Source organism: Oryx dammah, unplaced genomic scaffold (genome assembly GCF_014754425.2).
Source record: "Oryx dammah isolate SB20612 unplaced genomic scaffold, SCBI_Odam_1.1 HiC_scaffold_17, whole genome shotgun sequence".
Lineage (NCBI taxonomy): Eukaryota > Metazoa > Chordata > Mammalia > Artiodactyla > Bovidae > Oryx > Oryx dammah.
In genome coordinates this window covers 69,376,700-69,397,215 of record NW_024070201.1, presented here as the reverse complement: position 1 = coordinate 69,397,215, position 20,516 = coordinate 69,376,700, and the positions used below count along the sequence as shown (strand labels likewise).

At 38.8% G+C, this 20,516-nt stretch overlaps 1 long non-coding RNA gene across 1 annotated transcript in view; it reads left to right on the top strand.

Annotated features, from left to right (window-relative positions):
- Window positions 1-20,516, top strand: part of LOC120876896 — a 1,092,147-nt gene that overhangs the window by 50,296 nt on the left and 1,021,335 nt on the right. The gene's annotated exons all lie outside the window — the stretch shown is intronic.

The following is a 20,516-nucleotide window of genomic DNA, read 5'->3' as shown; positions in this document are numbered from 1 at the left end:
TGGTTATGATTGTGAGTCTAGTGAAGTCAGTTGATGTATTAATTTTAAAGCCAGATGTTCTGACTTCAAACTTATACTCTGTCCATTGGTCTCCCTGTCCTCTAACCCTGAGAATCTGAAGAGAAAATACAAGAAACATCAGGTTATAGCAAGTACAGGAAGCCACACTTATCTTTGCTTTGAATGGACTGGGAGTTATTGGTCTATGTTATTAATACATAAGTAGGGAAGTAGTTTAGTGACAAGAGAAGTCGGGGAGTTGGAGACAGAAAGCTTGAAATGTCCATTTTTGGCTTTGACACTCAAACTGTGGGATTTTGTCTGCTTAACCTTTCAGCCTCAGTTTCTTCTTTGTACAGTTAAGATTAGTAATATAGTTTGGGGAACCATGAAATATTCTACTAACAGACCAGTTTATTGGAGTTCATTGTCAGGGAGGGTTCCTAAAAGCAGCTTGATTCTAGGCTAAAAGGAAGCAAATTAGTAAAGCAAAACTTCTTTGCCCAAACCATTCCATTTACTTTTCTTCTTCAGGGCGCTGGATCACAGAGTAGACATAAATGAGAGAAATGAGAATGGCAGCTTTATATACAGTTTTCAGAAAATGTCAATGCTGGAGAATAAAATGGAGCCCCCATCCCTCCCCAAACCTCACCTTTGAAGGCCAGGTGATGCTGGTAATTACCGACTGATCCGAGGCTCAGACAAGTCAAAGAAAAGTAGCCCTCCTCACCCTTGATTTACAGAGCATGTGAGAAAACTCTAAAACACTCTCTTTAGCAGCTTCCTCTCCTCCTCTGATCCTAGGAAGTTAAGCTAATGTAACGAACGTTCTCATTGGAACATATTCTATATACTATGGGGTTTAAAAACCTTCATAAAATCACAGATTATCAGAGTTGCAAGAGAATTTAGATATCATCCATTCTAGTGATATTCTTGCTCACTTAGATGTGGAACTATTCACATCTCATAAAAATCTAACATCTAAAATGAGTTAAAGTGCTGCTACTGTTGCAGAACCAGAGAAGAAACACAGAGCTTTTACCTGTCTCCACTGGGGACCTACAGTACCTTCAGAACATAAGTTGAAAACCATAGATTTAATCAAACAGCTCATTTCACATTTAGAGACCAAAACCATAAACCGATTAAATGATGTTTCCCAAGTCACATAGTGAATTAGTGGTTAAACTTGAACAAGGACTTAAATCTTCTTACTCCCGATTCCAAATACTTTCTAATTTGAAACACGATGCCTGTTTGCTCAGTTATAATGAGATTCCTCTTAGTATGAAAAGGAAACCCAAGATCTTCTACCCATTCATTCCCTAGACCGCCCATCTTTATTGGCCGATACCATTCATTCATAACAACCTGGTACTCAGGAAGTGTTTACCCACACAGGGTTTACAGGAGGCAAACTTGAGGAAGAATCAGAGTGGGAAATAAACTTCTGATATAAATGCCTTAGACGCTTCTAGACCCAGATCCTTTGAAATTAAGTCCCGCTATTTATTTATGGGCACCTTATTTTCCTTTTGCATTGAAAACAGGCAAGAGAGTCATTTCCAGCAGATACACTGTATGTGAAAAGAAGATTATGTCTAAATAGGCTACTTTTTCAAGTTTTAATTGGCCTAATTACTTCATGTTTGTAAAGTGCTTTGAAGAGGAAAGGTGTTATATTAATGTTGCTTGTTATTATTTTAGTTCTCCCAGCGGCATTTGCTGGTTTCTTAAATTGCCTCTCTTGAAGTGACCTAATAATCAAATTGCCAGAGAAGATTTCTTCTTTTTAATTTTTTCTTCATCTTTTCTGTTTTTAGAGTACCATTATTCAAATGTAAAGAAAGTTGGGGGACTAATGATGTATATTTAGTGCAGTCTCTCTTTTGAGTGAATCAGCTTCCTTAGTATCTTTCTAGAGTTGAGGATGAATTGGACCTTTACCCTCTTTCTCTCTCCCAGATTCTATCTTTGTACGTGTGAAAGCTAGCTTTCCCAGAGGCCACATGTGACCGTAAATTGCTCTGCTGTGAGCCCCTCTCTCTAAAGACCAGAATTACTGGGAGACATGAAGAAAGCGCTCGGCACCTCAGTTACAGGGATGAGAAGGAAAATGAGCCGCTCTTCCCTTTCAGCCCACCCCGTGTCTTCCCTGAGCAGCAGAACTAGGAAAGGAGGCTGAGGCTGCAAGGAGGTATCAGGGCTTATTGACACAGTCTGTGAAGACCCATAGTAAAGGGGTATTTCCTCTCTTGTGAAGTCAAGCTTTAGGTTTTTTCCACCTCTAAAACTGAGTTTGTTTTTTTCCTCATCTATGATACGGTAAAGAAATGGCTTGCTTTGTTTGTCCTGCTAAGGTGACAGACATGATGCAAACCAGGAAGGCCCTGGCTCATGGCTGTTCCAACTCTGGCCATCCAGCCAAAGATTCTCTGGCCCAGCCTTGCACATCCTGGGGACCCCTCCCACCAGTCTGTGCCCCAGCTAGCCTGCCAAAGCCACCTGGCACAAACAGTCTACATAAGGAATACTCTTACAAAAAATTAGCCCTTCAAGAAGGCCAAGAGATATAACAGTTTCACATAATTCATAGTGTAGAAAGAAATGGCAACCCACTCCAGTATTCGTGCCTAGAGAATCCCAGGGACAGAGGAGGCTGGTGGGCTGCTGTCTATGAGGTCGCACAGAGTTGGACACGACTGAAGCGACTTAGCAGCAGCAGCAGCAGCAGCATAATTCATAGAATAAAACACAGAAGATCAAAAACTGTAAACAGACACAGGAATTTGTTTCAAACCAAAGAATAAGATAAAGCCTCAGAAAAAAATATTTGATGAAACAGAGATGTCATTTACCTGGTAAAGAGTTCAAAGCAGCAATCATAAAGATGACTATGTGTCAGGAAAAGAATGGAGAATGCAGTAAGAAAGTTAGGAATTAGAAAATATTAAAAAGAACCACTGAGAGCTGAAAATTTAATAATTAAAATGAAAAATATAGTGAACCGATAGCAGATTAGATGATACAGAAGAATGCATAAGCAACCAGGAGGTTAGAATAGTGGAAACCATCTAATTAGAACAGTAAAAATAAAAAAAAAATTAAACAAAATGAGGATATTTTAAGAGACATCTGAAAGAACATCAAATATACTAACACTTGCACTATAAAGGTCTGAATTGGAGAAGAGAAAGGAGCAGAAAATTTATTTGAAGAAATAATGGCTGAAAACTTCCCTTATCCAGGGGAGGAAACAAATTTCCAGGTCCAGGAAGCAGAGTCCCAAAGACATTCCCAAAAAAAAAAAAAAAAAACAGTTACAGGCCAATATCCCTGAGTAAAATAGATGCAAAAATCTTCAACAAGATACAAGCAAACTGAATTCAACCGTACATTAAAAGGATCATATAACATGATTTAGTGGGATCTGTCCTGGAGATTTAAGGATGTTTTAGTATCTGTAAATCAATCAACGTGATACCACACACAGTGGACATACATCACGTGATCATCTCAATAAATGCAGGAAAAGTATTTGAGACAGTCCAACATCCATTTTTGATAAAAATTCTTAAAAAGTGGGTATAGAAGGAACATATTTCAACATAGTAAAGATTATAAACAACAAATGCGCTGCTAACATCATACTCAGTGGTGAAAAGCTGAAAATGAGCAAAACAAGGATGCCCACTGTTATCATTTTATTTAAAATAGTTTGAAAGTGCTAGCCACAGTAATCAGATAAGAAAAATAAATAAAAAACATACAAATTAGAAGGAAGTAAATCTGTCACTATTTGCAGATAATATCATACTATGTAGAGAAAACCCTAAATGCTATACCAAGGAAGTATTTGAATACATAAATGAATTCAGTAAAAGTGCAGATACAAAATTAACAAATAGAAATCTGTTGTGTTTATACATACTAATGAGTTAGCAGAGAAATTAAGACAACAATGTCATTTTAAAATGCATGAAAAATAATAAAAGATCTAGGAATAAATTTAACCAAGGAGATTAAAAGACCTATATTTTGAAAACTGTATGACACTCAGGAAAGATATTGAAGAGTGGCACATGGATTGGAAGAATAATAGTTAAAATGTCCATACTATCCAAAGCAATCTACAGATTCAAAGTAATCCCTATCAAAATGTTAATGACATTTTCCATAGAACTAGAACAAATAGTCTAAAATTTGTATGGAATTACAAAAAGCTCCAAATAGCCAAAGCAGTCTTGAAAAAGAAGAGGAAAGACCCCTGATTTCAAACTGTATATAAAGCAATAGTAATCAAAATAGTATGTGTGCTAAGCCACTTTAGTCATCTGCAACTCTTTGCCACCCCATGGACTCTAGCCTGCCAGGCTCCTCTTCAGTGGGATTCTCCGGGCAAGAATACTGGAGTAGGTTTCCAGGCCCTCCTCCGGGAGATCTCAACCCAGGGATTAAACCTGGGTCTCTGCAGATTCCTTACTGTCTGAGCCACCAGGAGAGAAGCCCCAGTAATAAGGTACTGGCACAAAAACACATAGGTCAGTGGACCAGCATAGGGAGCCATGAGATAAACTCATGCTTTTATGTTCAATGAATTCTTGACAAAGGAAGCAACAATATGGAGTGGAGAAAAGACAGTCCTTTCAATAGTTTTGAGAAAACTGAACAGCTACATGTAAAAGGATGAAACTGGATAATTTTCTCACACCATATGCAAAACTTACCTGAAAATGGATAAAAGACTTATATGTAAGACCCAAAGCCATAAAACTCCTATAAGAAAACATAAGTCATATGTGCCTCGACATTGATTTGGATAGATAGACAGATAGATAGGATCTGTCTCCTCAGTTCAGTTCAGTCGCTCAGTTGTGCCCAACTCTTTGCGACCCCTTGAACCGCAGCACACCAGGCCTCCCTGTCCATCACTAACTCCCGGAGTTCACTCAAACTCATGTCCATTGAGTCGGTGATGCCATCCAGCCATCTCATCCTCTGTCGTCCCCTTCTCCTCCCACCCTCAAACTGTCTCCTCAGGCAAGGGAAAGAACAGCAAAAATAAATGGAACATGTGAGTCTCTGTTGAATTTTCTGTCGTTATGGAAGTTTAGGGCTCATAGTGGCCTTGTGTCATTTTTTTGATACAGAGAAGTGGCTTATGCCTTTGGTTGATAAGTTGCACAGAACATTTAACAGTTTAATGAAAAGAAGGTAAAATGTGATGCTATTTTATATGATTTTTCCCAATTAAATGCCATCCATTTTAGGGTGGAAGTTAATTCTAATAAATCAGTGGATTTTAATTTATATATATTATTTCATTGAAAGGTTTCATACAAATTATATTTTTAAAATGGAATCTTGCTTTCACACAGGTTTTAAGTCCAATTTTTCTCCCTTTTATCACTTCTAAAATTATGTTCCTTGTTTCAAGTTGATCTCCATGTCTTTTTACTCCCACCTTTTTTTTGTCAAATAGGGTAATGATTAAGTGTTTGTGATCTATAAACCAGAACAGGGATATTGTCAGAGGAGAAATAATCCAGTTAAAGATCTCTTTTGGTACACATAGTTGATAAATGATACATATTCTGTACTTCGTATAGGAGCCACATGTCTTTGCTTCTTATTTTTTTTTTTTGGAGGATGCTAAAATTGATCAAAGGGTTAACATGGCTCTCAGTCAAGACCATCTGTTAAAAAGTTCCCACCAGCCATTGTCTTAATGGATTTTAGGTGATCATTGTCTAAATCGATTGTTTCTTTAGAGAAAGTTGAAGAATGATTATTCTATCAATCATTTAGCATTGATTAGCTGGTATTATTCTATAAAGAGAAACCTCCCCAGTAAGAAAAGATATTTGAGAACTGAAAGGGACTGAGAGATTTATACCTCTGTGAGTTTTACCGATAAGGAAAACTGAGCACTGTGACGGTTTCAGAAGAAATGTTATGACTTGCTCAAAGCCACACAAATATCTGCCCTCAGGCCAGAACAGGGAGCTAGTCCATCAGTGCAGAGTACAAGGCTTCTCCTAGATTAGATCAGGCTTCTCCAGCTGCATTGTGTATAGGAGCTCAGCGGGTGCAAAAAGAGTACATCACTGCTTTATAATACAGTGAATGTAATGGACTTGTGGCCAATATATGGCCCTTGTGAAAGCATCTAAGTTCTCAAGCTGTGCTGAGCAAAAATACACACCATTGAGTACGTATTCTGAGTAGATGTTTACACTATATTCTCAGATAGTGCAAATGCACGTGTCTCTCTTATTAGGATGATAGAGAAATAAAAATCCAAGGATTGATAGCAATGCAATGCATTAATGCTCTCTTGAGAATCCCTTGGACTGCAAGGGGATCAAATCAGTCAATCCTAAAGGAAATCAGTCCTAAATGCTCATTGAAAGGACTGATGCTGAAACTGAAGCTTCAATACTTTGGCCTCCTGATGCAAAGAACTGACTTATTGGAAAAGACCCTGATGCTAGGAAAGATTGAAGGCAGGAGAAGGGGACAACAGAGGATGAGATGGTTGGATGGCATCACCTATTCAATGGACATGAGTTTGATGAGTGTGAGCAAGCTCCAGGATTTGGTGAAGGACAGGGAAGCCTGGTGTGCTGCAGTCCATGGGGTCACAAAGAGTCGGACATGACTGAGTGACTGAACTGAACTGAGCACATTAAGGCAGCAGTATGGCCCAGTAAGGCAGTCAACATATACAGAAATAGTCCGTTCATTTTTTCCTTAGTTTCTAAAGTTACTAAAGGACACAATCACATCTAGTACAGTCAACTTTAATAGATTGCATGTTATAAATATTATGAGAAAGCTATTATATAATCAATAAGGAAAATGGTACAGCCTCAAATGCTTTCCATATTTATGGCTACTCTTTTGGAGTGTTCTTTTTCTTGGTATAGAATCCCTCTATTTTAGCATTCTATTCATACCTGTATTAGAGCCCAGTATTTAAAACTTAGACTGAAATTAAACAGACCTGTCACTCCTTAGTTGTTCAACCTTGGGGAAATTAATTTAGCAACTCTAAGCCTCCACTTCTTCAGTTGTAAAAGGAACTCCCAAAAGTAAGTGCCTCATAGTGTTATTTTAGGGGTTAAATACATGAGGACTAAATGAAATAATGCATATAAAGTCCTTAGTGTGTTGCCCAGCACGAGGAAGCACACAACATACATTTACTATTTTATGTTTCATTTCTTTATGCATGAACTTTTTCAAGGGTTGAATAGTTTGTTACTTGGTCAGGTTTAATATTTCCAGTTACCTGATAAGTGTAACCAGAGACATTTGGCCAACTTAAAAAAACAAACAAACAAACACACAACTGTAATGACTCAGCAGTTGTATTAACTGGAAGAGCAGTATGAACTCTCTATAGTGCAGAGGCCGCCCCCGTGCAGTGCTCACAGGGGAACTCTGCATCATCACCCAGTTGTTGCCAGTTGCCCAAGAGGATGCTACCTTGCCTTTTGTTTCACTTAATTCACCTGTGCTCATTAGGCCATTGAGTTAACAGAGAAAGCTTCACGGACATTGAAATTGAGTGAGACCCATGGGCACCCCTACCCCTTCCCCCAAACACACACACATCTAACACTTGCTGGTTGATGTTAGGGAAGTGCTGCTGTCTAAAAACAACTTTACCATACAATGGTTGTAGGGTTGTTCTTGTCCCTTCTACAAACAATCTTTGTTTCTTACACTTGGTTTTCTCTACATGCCACACAAAATTTACGTTTGAAGTTAGCGATCATTCACAGAATGAAATGAAGTGAAGAGAATTTGCTCAGTCCTGTCGGACTCTGTGACTCCATGCAGTGTAGCCTGCGAGGCTCCTCCGTCCATGGGATTCTCCAGGCAAGAATACTGGAGTGGGTTGCCATTTCCTTCTCCAGGGGATCTTCCCGACCCAGGGATCGAATCCGGGTCTCCCACATTGCAGGCAGACTCTTTGCTGTCCAAGCCACCAGAGAATCCCATTTGAAGTTACCAATCGTTCACAGAGTATAGATCAATTAGGATGCTTTATCTCTGATTTCTTAATTTTAATATTTAGAAGAATGTTGCATTAAATACCTTTAAAGATGAAGAATGTTGCATTAAATACCTTTAAATCTAGATACTAGGGTACTAAATGTCTGAGTCTTTTTCTTTAAGAGAGCATTCGTATGTATGAGAGGAGAGAGGGAGAGAGAGTGTGTGTGTCCAATAAAGGTTCGGGAGTGAGAAAGAAATACCTTGTAGTCTGGTGGGAGACATGCTTGATTATGTTCCAGAAACCCAAGTCATCTGAGTTGGCTGGACTGTACCAGCCTGATAGAAGCATCTCTAGGAGATGGATCCCATGTGGAGTGATGGAAGGACACGAAATTCCTTCAAACTGTAGATTCCTTAAGTGCAGAGCCCTGTCTTAGTTCATTCAGGCTGCTGTACCAAAATATCACCAGTGAAATGGCTTATAAACAGCAGAAACATTTCTCATGGTTCTAGAGGCTGGAAGTCCAAAGTCAAGTCATCTGTACGATTTGGTGTCAGGTGAGATCACACTTCCCTGTAGACAGGCATCTTCTCGTGGCTGTAACCTCACATGACAGAAGGGAAAGGGAGCTGTGTAAGGGCACTAATGTCATTTAGGAGGGCTCCCCCCTCATGACCTAAGCGTGTCCCAAAGACCCCGCCTCCATGTGAAATACTATCAGATTGAGCATTAGGATTCAACATAGAAATTTTGCAGGGACACAAGCATTCAACCTATAGCAGGCCTCTATTTTATTTTTCTTTAACACCCATCTTCATACTTAGCACATACACAACCCTAAACAGGGTTTGAGAAAATGAATAGAAAATAACATTGTGTGTATTTCCTGGAATCAAGCCAAGAGAGAGAAAGATCTGAATCAAATGACTCAAGAGACAAATTCTACCCTTTCTAGGAAAGGAATTCTTTTTTTTTTTTCTATGACAGATTTGCATCTGTCATTACATTTTTCCGTCTGATTTTTACTCAGAATCTTACTTTTTCTAATTCTAATTCCACGTTTCTCTTTGGTGTTTATACCATCAAAAATATTTATAGACTATTTAGTATGCCCTCATTAAGACAAGCAATGCTTACGTCGCTTCTTTAATGTTACCAAATGAGTCTGTCTCTCTGTCAGCGTCATCATTTTTGCTGATCCTCTCTGGACTGTGTCCAGCTTCTCTACATCAAGTTGTTGTAAAAGGTGCCAAAGTTCTGCTTAGATCCCTAGGCAGGGGCAGCTGTCCTGTGAGTGAGATGCAGCTTTTCTGTTTGTGAGGCAGCACTTAGAGCGTGGTATGCTTAGTTTTCCTTGGATATTCACATTTTATTTCCTTTTGTGTTTACATGTTTTATCTTCCCGAAGGAGCAAGATTCATTTTTGCATTCTTCGTCTTGTACTGCTCCAAGCGTAATAGATGCTAATTAAATACTAACTAAGGGAATGTGTCTTGTGCTCAGTCGTGTCTGACTCTTTGTGAGTCCATGGACTGTAGCCCTCCAGGCTCCTCTGTCCATGGGATTCTCCAGGCAAGAATCCTGGCCTGGGCTGCCATTTCCTTCTCCAAGAGAATAGAGTGATGTAAGGTGTCACTGTCTTCTCTGCCCTCTGCCCCATGTTACTTTGATAGAAATGATTTAATTTGATCCTAAATGAGTGGTTTCTTCTTTTTCCTTGTTTCAGTCTTTGACTTAAAATAGATAAAAGATCGGGGCATGTAATGACAATATAAAGTATTCCTCTAGGGTAAGATAACTTCCCTTTTCCACCTTTAAACTTATTTGCCTTTCCAATCAAATATTTATTTAGATGGCACTTGGTTTGCATATGGTGCTTGTTTACTTTTACTTTACCAACAGCCTGGAAGAGCTTGAAGAAACTAATATTGTAAGTTAGGGAGATTCGACAGTAATTTTTTTGTATTTTTTTCTGCCTTAGTTAGTATTCTTTGGTTTTTCCTTGCTATGACACAGAAAAGAAACTTTCTGTACAATGTTTAAACAAGAAAAGTAAATGAAAATATCCAATCATTTGCTATTTGTACATGTTTTTATCATTATTTTGTAAATATACTACATATAAGAAACATGCATTCTGAAATTTTTAATCAAGACTTCCAGAAATTACAGTATAGATGAAATGACACCTTTCTGTATTTGGATCCCTGAAAAAATTAATTATACATTTATTTGGTTATGAATTTACTTTGAGAATATACTTATTTTTTCCACACAGCTCCAATCACATTTTTTCCATTTATCATTTAATACTTAAGGTGAGAGTAGAGCAGATATTGCTGGACCGTATTACTGCTGGAGATATTGAAACATTGGAAATTTAAATGATACATGATTAAATAGTGGTGTGTTCTAAGCCCATTCTCACTAAAGAAGTATAATGTTTTCTATATTATCTGAATGGATATTCAGCAGTGACTATAGAACCTCTTCCTAGTATTCATCAATAGAAAATCTGCCAGTTATATATTTGTTTTATTCAACCATGGTCACTTACCTACATGCTACATGGCGTATATGTCTTTTTCTAATTGATAGTCTCAGATACTATAAGGGGCTTCTCTGGTATATCCCTGGTGAAGAATCTAGACTGCAGTGCAGGCTACACAGGCTCAATCCCTGGGTTAGGAAGATCCCCAGGAGAAGGAAATGGCAACCCACTCCAATGTTCTTGTCTTGGAAGTTCCATAGACAGAGAAGCCTGGCAGGTGCAAGTCTGTAGGATCACAATACAGTTGGACACGACCTATTGACTAAACAATTACAAGACATTATAAGAATCCATGTCTAATGTGAGAAGCAGATGTGTTTTTCTCTTTAGTACAGTTCTCTAGCTGTCCAGGTGTCTGGACTAAGGAAATAGCTGTCATCACTTCTCTTAATACCATACCCCCACCACTGTGGTGATATGTGCCCTGGTTTTGTTTCAGATGTGAATTGCAGGAAGAAGGGATATGGATATAGCCATTGTGGCACAGTGTTCCTGTGAGCTACTTACACATCCCTTATGTTATCAAAGACACCTCCTATGCTCTCTGGACTAACTCTAGAGGGGCTTTAGCCTTCTCTACCAATCTGATAATTAGTCACACCTGAAAAGTACTGGTTCTGCGAGACAGCTTTGTTAGATAGCAACTGTGACCTTTATAGGTCTACACTCCATTTAATATAATTAATAAGAAACTTGGAGAAATCTAGGGATCTTGTCCGAAAGGGATGGAAGATGATTAGATGCCAGGGAAGGAAGGAGGGTTGATATCAATCAATCAGCAGCCTAAATGAATGACAGGGGTGGGTTCCCTTTAACTTTCTCACTGGCAGATGTTGAAATAAATGACTGTGCCACTGTTGGCGTCACCAAAACACATCTTCTGTTACCTCTGGCAATTTACCTCTCCACTGTGTTCCATTTATCACAGTCTGTCTCCATCAGGGAGCTCTTGTTCCTGTTGCAGGTTTATTTTGTGTGTGTGTGTGTGTGTGTGTGTGTGGTATCCACACATGCGTTCACGTGTGTGCACATTGCTTTTTTTTTTTTTTTAATGACAAGATCCACAATAGGGACAGAATGTGAATGCTTCCAATTTCTCTCTTGAATGTCTCAGTTTAACATGAACTGAATAGATGAAGAGGGCAAGAATGCAATCAACAGCTACAGTGATGCTGTTCTCAAGGGAGGGGAGCATGGGGAAGACAAAAATCAACCCTAGTGCTATGTGTTAATTTCCATGTTGTAGAAATACAATAATATGTCCTGGCAACAGCGCCCTCAGGAAGGAGCCAAGTTTCAGTCGGCATCCCAAACTGGCCAATTTGGTCTTAATCAGTTGTTTGTCATTGCCTGGCATGACAGCTTGCATGTTTATTATGCATTTATTTCCTTTTGCCGGGACCTATTGTAACGTCCTTGCTGCCATAGCAGGACACTTCAGTCTCATAAAAGGAGATTGCTTGTCCTGTGCTTTAAGCCTGTGAGTATAGGGTTTTCCTGATGGCTCAGTGGGTAAAGAATCTGCTTGCAGTGCAGTAAACACAGGAGATGCTGGTTCTAATCCCTGGGTTGGGAAGATCCCCTGGAGGAGGAAATGGTACCCCATTCCAGTATTCTTGCCTGAAAAATTGCATGGACAGAGAAGTCTGGTGGGCTGCAGCCCAATGGGTCTCAAAGAATTGGACATGGCTAAGTGACTGGGCACACACACAGTGTGGCTATAGAACGTGAGATGCGTGTGTGCTAAGTGACTTCACTCGTGTCTGGTTCTTTGTGACCTTATGGACTGTAGCCTGCTAGGCTCCTCTGTCCACCGGATTCTCTAGGCAAGAATACTGGAGTGGGTTGCATGCCTTTCTTCAGGGGATCTTCCCAACCCAGGGGTGGAAACTGCATCTCTTACATCTCCTGCCTTGGAAGTTGGGTTCTTTACCGCTAGTGCCAACTGGGAAGCCCATAGAACATGACATCTCCACTTAAAAATAGACAATGTATACAGGTCTACGTACCTGTCAGTGTTTGAAGTCAGTAGCCAGTTTCTCTTTTTCCCTCTCTTTTGTTAGTTTTTTGTCATAGATTTAGACAATGGATGTGTATAACCATAGGTGTAGTGTTTTATTGTTACCAATATTCTGTCTCTAAATTGTGAAATAATGCTGAACTAAATCTAGGATACACGTAAATAACTTTCCATGTATTTCATTTCCTTGAAATGATTTTTTTGCAATATTTAAATAGATTAAACTTTTTTGTCTAGCCTTCAAGACCCTCAAGTATCAAGCTTAAGTAGACTTGCTAATCACATTTTCAGTACTTCAGGTGACCAATATTCCATCATGTCCCATTAGGAATTCCACCTGCTGTAGGAAGCATACTATTTCTTACCCTTTGATTTCTTAAAGCACATTGATGACTATCCCTTTAGCCACAGATAGAATTTCTAAAATGTATTCACTTCAATTAGAAGTTCACTGATGGCAAAGAGCAAGCTTTGCATATTTCTGTGTCCTTTCTGTCCCATAATATAATGGTGGTGCTAAGTAGACATTCAATAAATGTTTGCTGAAAGGAATGCTCTCATCATCAAATATAACAAACATTGACTTATGGATATATGGATGTAGACAGATTCTGATCAGTCATACACATTGATACCCTTACTGTGTAATTAACTCTGAATACTCTTGTTCTCCCCAAAAGTTTCCCATTTGTTGGTAAATGATTGACTGCCATTTGGCAGATATTTAAACATGGGTACGTATGGAGCTTCCTTGGTGGCTCAGATAGTAAACAATTTGCCTGCAGTGCAGGAGACCTGGGTTCCATGTCTGGGTTGGGAAGATCTCCTGGAGAAGGATGGCTATTCTCTCCAGTATTCTTGCTTGGAGAATTCCATGGTCAGAGGATCCTGGCAAGTTACAGTCCTTGGGGTTACAAAGAGTCAAGCTACAGTCAATGGGGTCATGAGTGAGTGACTAACATTTTATATCGTTTGCAAGGCTTTCATCATTGTTTGAGGACAAATAGCCAATTAAATACATCAAATTTTTGGATGAATAATAGGATGAACTATCTTTTTTGAAGTTTGGTTAGTTTTCCTTCCTTTTTTTTTTTTACTCCATAACTCCAATTGTCTACACATTTTGGTTAGTTCTCCTTCCTTTTTTTTACTCCATAATCCAATTGTCTATACATTTATTACAGTGCATTGTAATATTTTTGTGTTTCTGTCTGTCCTACTGGTTTTTTTCAGGATAAAGGCCATGACATTCCATATGTCTTTAATATGGCACCTATTACATAGCAAGTTCTCAATAATCTCTGTTGGATGATTGGATGGATTAATAAATGAAGTAGTTCATCAGTATTTATTTCATCATAAATAAAGGATGCAGAGAAAGTCTCAGGATATGAGCATCATGAAATCAGTTAGAGAAAGCAATGGTATTGCTTTAGAGAAAAATGAGATGGATCAAATGGGTTTTATTTTTCTTCCAGTTTTCTTGAGATATACTTGACACAGGGCCTTGTATAAGTCTAAGGTGTACAGAATAATAATTTACATAAATCGTGAAATACTTATTGCGGTAAGTTTAGTGGACATCCAGTATCTCACATAAATAGAAAATTAAATAGAAGAAATGTTTATTTTGATGAGAATTCTTAGGATTTACTCTTGTAACAACATTCATGTTTAACATACAGCAGGGTTAATTATATTTACAATTTTGGACATTACAAATGTGTTTTATTTTAACCAAGCTACAAGTTATGACCAACCTAGATAGCATATTCAAAAGCAGAGACATTACTTTGCCAACTAAGGTCCGTCTAGTCAAGGCTATGGTTTTTCCAGTGGTCATGTATGGATGTGAAACTTGGACTGTGAAGAAGGCTGAGTGCCAAAGAATTGATGCTTTTGAACTGTGGTGTTGGAGAAGACTCTTGTGAGTCCCTTGGACTGCAAGGAGATCCAACCAGTCCATTCTGAAGGAGATCAGCCTTGGGATTTCTTTGGAAGGAATGATGCTCAAGCTGAAACTCCAGTACTTTGGCCACCTCATGCGAAGAGTTGACTCATTGGAAAAGACTCTGATGCTGGGAGGGATTGGGGGCAGGAGGAGAAGGGGACAACTGAGGATGAGATAGCTGGATGGCATCACGGACTCGATGGACGTGAGTCTGAGTGAACTCTGGGAGATGGTGATGGACAGGGAGGCCCGGCGTGCTGCGATTCATGGGGTCTCAAAGAGTCGGCCACGACTGAGCGACTGAACTGAACTGAACTGAGAGTGGCTCCAAATGTTTTCAACCCTACATGACACACTTGAAAAGCTCTCAAGAAATATTTGTTGAAAAATCAAGGAAAGAAGAATGATTAAAAAAAAAAAAAAAAGAATGAGCCAGTAAAGAAATAAACTTAAGATCCAGAGAATCTAAGTAACCTGTCCCAAACTAACCATTATTTAGTGACTCTCTGCTCAGTTTCCGTAGTCTTGCTTATATCCAGTAATGAGTTTATTGCATTGCTACTGGTTTCTTATTTTTGTGCATTTCCCCAACTAGACTGGAGACTCCATGAGAGCCAGAACCTTATCATTCCCTGTAAACTTAATATAGAGCACAGTAAGTGATACTGTATATTCATCTGGATATAGTAAACAAGCAAAAATGGCTTCCTTTTATCTTGTCAAAGAGGACCCTTCCATCAGAATCTCCTGCGCTGAGGGTTTCAACCCAAACTAGACACTAGCCATTAGGCAACTGTGGCTATTGAGAACTTGAAATAGGATTAGTGTGAATAAGGAACTGAATTTTGAATGTGGTTTAATTTAAAACTCTAAGTGTAGCTACTGGCTGTCTTATTAAAAGCATAATCTTATACAACATTTGCTTTTTCTTTGCTGTCTCAGACTGTCTTCAATGAAACCGAGTTTCCCTTTCTTTTATTACTGCATCATCAACATACAGAAGAACTTGCTCCGCTTCTTCCAAACCGTTTCCACCTTTACCATATCACAATATTTGACTTTTTTTCCTTATTACCAGTTTGGTGCCCAGCTGTCTCAAACTCTGAGTGAGTGAGTGAAATTGGCTCAGTCATGTCCAGTTCTTTGTGGCCCCATGGACTGTACAGTCCATGGATTTCTCCAGGCCAGAATACTGGAGTGGGTAGCCTTTCCCTTCTCCAGGGCATCTTTCCAACTCAGGGATCAAACCCAGGTCTCCTGCATTGCAGGCAGGTTCTTTATCAGCTGAGTCACAAGGGAAGCGCCTCAAACCCTGGAGAGCTGTTTATTCTGATATTGATCCCTTTAGAAGAAGCATTTTTCATAATTTCTTTCTGTTTCTTTTCCTTCCTTTTATGTTTTCCTGGAGTCTTGGTTTCCTCCTTGTAGCCATAGGAGTCCCAATAATTCTGTGCCTGAAATTGGGAGTAGGAGCATGGGAAATGATGAAAAAGAATTGTCCTTGAATACTGTGTTATGGATTGGACAGAGGATAATGAAAGGGGTGCAAACTGTTAGGAGTTATCAGAGAATGGGGGAAAGAAAGCATCTGAGTACCTTTATCAGACAGTAACAAATGACTATTTTCTAAATATCAATACAGAGTTCAACTCATTATGGACGCTTTTCAATTTAATGCTTATAGCATCCTTTTATGAGATTTATTCCTATCAATATTTTATTTTTACTGAAACTAATGCCCAAGTAGCAGCCTTAAATTATTCAGAGTGCAAATGGCTGTCCAGTGATTTGAAGCAATGGCCGCCTGCCTTGCTTTTTAACCTGAAGACTTTTTGTAATCCTTGCTTGAGACTTCCTGCACAGTTGACACTGGGTGTGTAGTCAGTACTGGGCTCCTCTCTGCTTCCTCTCTCTCCTCCAGAATTTTACGTTTTGGTTAGTTTGTGAGTCCTAGTGCTCTGTTTTCCTTCTAGACCCTTCTAAGTCAAATCTTTATTATTTGTCAGTAAAAACTTTTCTTTTCCCCTATTTACAGCACAGTTCAACTCCATTAAAAAGGAATGTAGCTATTCTGTGCTGTGTGCATCAAATAACGAATCAATGGTTGATGCAAAAAAAAAAAAAAAGTCATTAAGAATCAGCCATCTGCTTCTCTGATCACCTTAAAGTGCCATATCAAATTGGCAGACAACATTGAATTTTTAAGGAAAAAATCCTTAGTGTGAAAAAGTGACATTAAAGGTTTATGTCCCCTTCTTGTGGCCCAATAAACAATATTAATGGCAAAGCATGCAAAGGATTAATAGGTCCTCCCTGCAAAAGGCTCAGTTATAGCAATCCTGAGGAATTCTGCCGGCTAATATATGAGCCCTACGGAACCTCTGCAGGCATAAATTATTTGGTTTTTCTTCTCCTTGAAGGAGAGCCTGTCACTCTAAGGGCGATTTTTCTCTTTGATCCTTTGTGCTATAATTTCATACACTCCTTGCAATGCACCCTCCCACATGGTGTGTGTTCTTCTCCCAACTTTTAGTCTTAAAAACGATTTTTCCCACCAGCCAGTCCCACAAAAAATTGAACATGCTTCCTAAGAGAGCTAGCATTTTTTTTTTTTTTTCTCTCTCTCTCTCGTGTGTTCAGGATATGGCCAGGAGCGTTTTAGGAGACTAGGGAACAAAATTGAGTATTTAAATAAAGAAGTTTCTGATATAAGTGCTATCAAACCTTAATCTCTGGGAGGAATATTAGGCCTCACTGATCCAGCTCTACCTTAACATTACCCTTAGAAATGCAATCATTTAAAGCCAGAGAAGTTAATATTTACCTAGTAGAATTAGACCTCTGTGTTGCTGTTATAATTACTATAAATTTAATTGTTACCTTCATTGATATTCTTTTGGCCAATCATTTCATATCTTTCAGTTTCTTGTTTTCAAAATGAGCGCAATAATAGCAACCATGGAGAATTTACACAAAGATTAAACTAGGGCGCGCACTTACATTAAATGTTTAGAACAAATCTAACACATAAGGATCACCCCCTCCCCCCAAAGTCAGCTTTTAATGTTTTCATTCCTAGAAATGAATAGAGTTATCTACTAGAACCATAATGAAATATTGAAATGCATTTTCATCCTTAAATAGAATCAGTTCACTAAATACATTCCAGTGAAAACACTTCAACTTTATCTGAAGGAAGAGCTCAGAGAAGAGATGCAGGTTAGAGTGAGACTCTCTGAGGGCCTCCACCCTGGTCATGCACTCGGAGTTGAGGCTATAATTTCAAATTCAAAGGCAGAGCAAAGTGGGTTAAAAAAAAAAAATTGCAAAATATCACTTGGTTGATTTTGGACTTTTGGGCCAATGGTTCTTAACCAAGTACAAGACTACATCTGGGGGAATTTGAAAAAAGTGTGGGCTCAATTATGGTTGTTTTGGCATTTAGTGCTTAAAGCCAGGAATCGCCAAGGTCCTGTGTTAACATGAGACAATCCCATACAGTGAAGAGTTATCCAGCCTCAAATGTCAAAATTGCATCCCCATTGGACATAATATGGTGATGATAAATTGAAGGATGGGATGACAAAGTGGGCTGAGATAGAGATCCCTTTCTAAGATTGTAAATAAATGAAAATGTAGACTAGAGAGAAAATTAGCTATAATATATATGGAAAAATCTATAGTTATAATATTTAATCTGTACTGGTTTGGACCTCTACCTCCTGTGAACATATCACCACCTCTCTGTATCCAAATAGAGATGAAAATTTATTTAATTTTAGCAAAAATTTGTCCTAGTCTTTTAAGAATAGAAAATACAAAATTGGAGATATTACAAGTAGAGTCCTTAATAAATTAGAACTTGTAAATAGCACTATTTAGTTAATTTTTGTCCACATTAATATATTTAAAAAGTAGCTTTGCCCAGTGGTTGATTCTGAGCTCCAGAATGAGACAGTACACAGCATCACTATCTGTTTGTACACAGCATCACTATCTGTTTCTATGATCCTGATAATGTATTTATTCTTACTGTGATTTAGTTGTTTATTTAAAATATAAGAGAATAAAATGTGTTAATACATACAAAGTGCTAGTAACACTTCCTGGCATAAATTTGAGCATTTAGCACATGTTGACCACTGTTGTTATTAGTGAATATTGTAAGCAAGCAAACTATTAAGAGAATTAAGGAACACCTTCCAGATTATATTGCAAAGATGAGAATATGAAGACAATAAACCTAAGAGAAAACAAAAAATACCCAACATAAACTCAGAGATTTAAACATTATTTAATCATAAAATGAAAATTGAGGCATGTTTTAATTCAGCATTGAAAATTAGGCTACAGTCAAGAATTAAAGCTAGTAAGTATCATGATTTATTTTTCCCCAATTTAACACAGAAACTGGGATATACCTATTTCCAAATGTGGCTTCGTAACTTCCTTTTTGTAATATTTTTTGACTCTTGTTATTCTCTGATTTTCACTTCCCTTTTTCCAGCTATTATTACCCTGCTGTCTTCATCACTGTCTCTCTGTGATCTTACCTTAATTATGAGCTAGGATCTAGAATGTTTCTGAAAGTGAAGAAACAAAGGAAATGTAAATATTCTTTATTCCTTGAAGCTCAAGAAACTGTGTCACACTCTAGTGCCTTTGGCTGGAAGATTGGTATTCAGTGTGTGAGTGTTTGTGTTGGAGAACCCAAGGCATGAAAGAGCAGGGGAGGACTTTTGGGGAGAGACACATTGGGTCAGAGTGGAAATAATTTGATTCCATTGGCCCAGAGGCCAATCATATTCTTGTTTCTTTTCATGTGAAATTAAGTTAGTTGTAATTCCTTTATCTTAATATTTTACTCTCTATCAAATGGATTTTAATAATGACTTTATTTTTCTAGGGACACTTTCTCCAGAAATTGTACAGATAATCGATATACCTCTCTATAATTCAAGGCACCAGTGGTTTCTTTCCTATTATTATTCAATTACTCAATAATGGGGCATGAAGCAACACTGAATGACAGTGATAGCCCAATCTTAACCCATGTTGCCACAGCTTTTGCCTGCCTGGCATATTACTTCTTATGGATCCCAGCTATTTCCAGGTCTCATTGCTCTTTGCTGTGTTATGAATGAGGTCACACCACTTTTCTGCCAACATTTTGACGGCTTATCACTGGAACCTCCTGGGACTCGGTTTCTGCCAACACACCTGTCTCATCCCAAGGCTTTTTTCTTGGCATCCACAAGAGGTGTTTACAGGAGCTTAAGAATAAGTTCTCAGGTCTGCTCTGCTCTTCCTCTGGGACTTGGAGACGTTCTGCTACCTGCTTTTCACTCTGAGAATCTGCCAGGGTCACCAGTGTTCCGCCCTTGCTTTGTTGCGAGATGCTGCTCTAGCCAGCATTCCTTGGCCTGGTCTCAGAGACGTGAAACTTCCATGGAACCAAATGGAACTGAGTTGCCTTCAGTCGTCCTTGGAACCTCGATGCTCTCTGTTCTTGGCAGAAACGGAGGGAAGACCTCCAAAGAGGTCAGTATGAATATAAAAGGCTTCTCCAACCGGGAACTGCAGGCATGATATCATCTCCATTTTTCTCTCTCTTTTCTCCACCAAACAACTGAACACAAGCTTTCCTTTTGGAGGTGTCCATACTCTTGTGCTAACCATTTATGTGTATAAGAAGTCGGTTTTCATTGGCTGGCGGCAATCCAAGAGCAATGAGAATAAAATAACAGCAGCCCCAGTAACAATGTTCAGTTCAGTTCAGACACTCAGTCGTGTCCGACTCATTGCAACCCCATGAATCACAGCATGCCAGGCCTCCCTGTCCATCACCAACTCCCAGAGTTTACTCAGATGCACATCCATCGAGTCCGTGATGCTATCCAGCCATCTCATCCTCTGTGGTCCCCTTCTCCTCCTGCCCTCAATCCTTCCCAGCATCAGAGTCTTTTCCAATGGGTCAACT